Genomic DNA, 2,371 nt, shown 5'->3' with positions numbered 1-2,371 from the left:
CAGGGTATGTAAATCCACAGTGGAGAGCAGGACGAAGTCGGTCAAGTCACCGTGGGGTCGGAAAAAAATCATTTCCTTTCGGGCGTTTCAAAATAAAACAAATTGTGGGCGAATTTCCACTGCGTCATTTTATTGTAAAGAAAAAAGCACGTAAAGTGGGTTTTACCTTCATGTCTGTCACTAACGAACTTGACAAAGAAGAAGAGATGAAGATCTCATGTGATGGATAAACATAAAGAGAAATGAGGAAAGAAGATAGAGAATAAATGAGCACAAGTATAAGGTAAATTCATTTTAAGCTTCTTTGCGCCTCTCTCCACTTCAAGAGAAATATTTGGCTTTACTCCACTACAAAGCTTAAGATATTGGTTTTATACACATCAATAAACAGTATATAATGCATTAATACAGTATATTATGGCTCAAATGATCGGCACCTTAACAATCTGCAATCTTAAAGTGCTTTGTAGACCTTTGAGGTAAGTACCATAACTACTAAACACTTTGGGTACAGTATTGGCTGTTGTACTTGGATAAGTTTTTCCTATGAGATTACTAACATTTAAAATGTGGTTTAGATGTTTTTTTCCAAAGTGATGAGTAGTAGTTTTTCATTCAAGTTATTAAAAAGCTTTCAGTAACTGAAAGACACACTCCTACTCTTGTGTCCCGGTCACTTAGCCTGCATAGTCAAAGCCTTGACTAATGCCAGAGGGCTTTCCTCTTTGAATATCAGTGTGACCTACAGCCACTGAGGAGGCCCAGCTGCAGTCATTTCTCAGCCCAAGCTTAAATCCAGTTATGCAATCCTTTTCTTTTCCAGACCACACACATTCACATGCACTCCCACAAGGTGTAACTGCCCACCTAAGGGCCAGTCTCACAAACCACAGGAGTAACCCAGCATTTTGAAATATTTGCTCGTTACTCTGATTTAGCCTTTTTCCCCTGCCCAGAATCAAGTCTGACTCTTGAAGGATGTTATGGAACAAGCAAGAATATGGGCATAAAGCGAGCGAGAGAGAGTGAGAGTTGGGCAGAGCAACGTGTGTTGCCAATGACCTCAGAAAAGCTGAGTATTAATAGCCACGGGGACAGCAGCCATCCCAGTGCTATTTCTGGTTATGGCATCACACTGTGTGTGTGAGATGAATGTGAAACTGTAAAAGTGTGTGGCTTAACAATGTGTCTGCATGCGGCGATCATAAAAGCATATTGCAAGATGTCTCATGAGTTTAAAACTACACTGTCAGCAAAATGTAGCGTAAATAACTCATTCTTGTCTTTTTGGCTAACCACAATTGTCTGCTGCAGTTGTTACAGCACACAGCACACCAGTAATGGCCATTGCTGGGCAACACAGGAAAGACAACTTCATAGACACTTGATTCTTGAGATTTTAAGCCTGTGGAGGCCAAATTACTGGCTATTTCTTAGTACCCCACAATGTTAGCGTCATTTGTTATTGTAATTCACTGATGCCACACTTTTAGCTTTAGTTTCTCTGTTTACTCTTTGATATTCACATGCAGAATTTGCTGACATTTAGAGAAATGTATCGCCTTTATTATCTGTAAAACATTTTGTCTACCACTGACTGTAACTCTGCTGCTTTGTAGGCATTAATTAGCCCAGTTTAGTTGCGTAGAGTAGCTAATGGTTGCTGGTGTCAGGGGAATGTTGCAATTGGTATCATTTTTAACATGATGAAATGCAAAAACTCCATTAATATTTCAAGAATGGCTTTTTAAATTATTTCTTAGTGGACTGATTGTCTTTATACTGTCTTTATACTCACCTGCAGTCACTTTATGTACACCTGTTCCGCAGGTTGTGAACAAAATGATCTAATAAGCCATCATGTGACAGAAACTCAGTGTGTTTAGGCATATAGGCATGATCAAGTGGAGTTCAAGCTGAACATCAGAATGAGGAAACAAGGTGATTTAAATGACTTTGAATGTGGCATGATTGTTGGTGCCAGCTAATCTGAACATTTAAGAAAATGTTTTCCCCACATAAATGTCTCTAAGGTTTGCAAAGCATGGTCTGTAAAACAGGAAATATCCAGCCAACGGCAGGTCTCTGAGTGAATGTCAGAGGTCAAAGGAGAGTGGCCAGACTGAGGCTGCATCTGAGGCTTCACACAGTGTCAGCAAAATTGGACAAAAGAAGTTTGGAAAAACATTTAGATCATGGGATGGATCAGAATCTGGTCTAAACATCATGAAAGCATGGATCCATCTGTCTTGGTCAAACACTGGGTTGTTTGGTGTTTATCAGTCTCATCAGTCACTGTTTAAATGTAGCTGTTTCTGCTCCCAGCCTCCACCAGATTATCAACCTCCTCATCAGGTTGTTTTGCAACACC

The sequence above is a fragment of the Rhamphochromis longiceps genome, linkage group LG14, assembly GCF_057381845.1.
Source record: "Rhamphochromis longiceps isolate RC_006_pf linkage group LG14, R_longiceps_female_GT1.1, whole genome shotgun sequence".
Taxonomy (NCBI): domain Eukaryota; kingdom Metazoa; phylum Chordata; class Actinopteri; order Cichliformes; family Cichlidae; genus Rhamphochromis; species Rhamphochromis longiceps.
The sequence above is the reverse complement of the archived record's forward strand: the minus strand, read 5'-3'. Positions refer to the sequence as shown.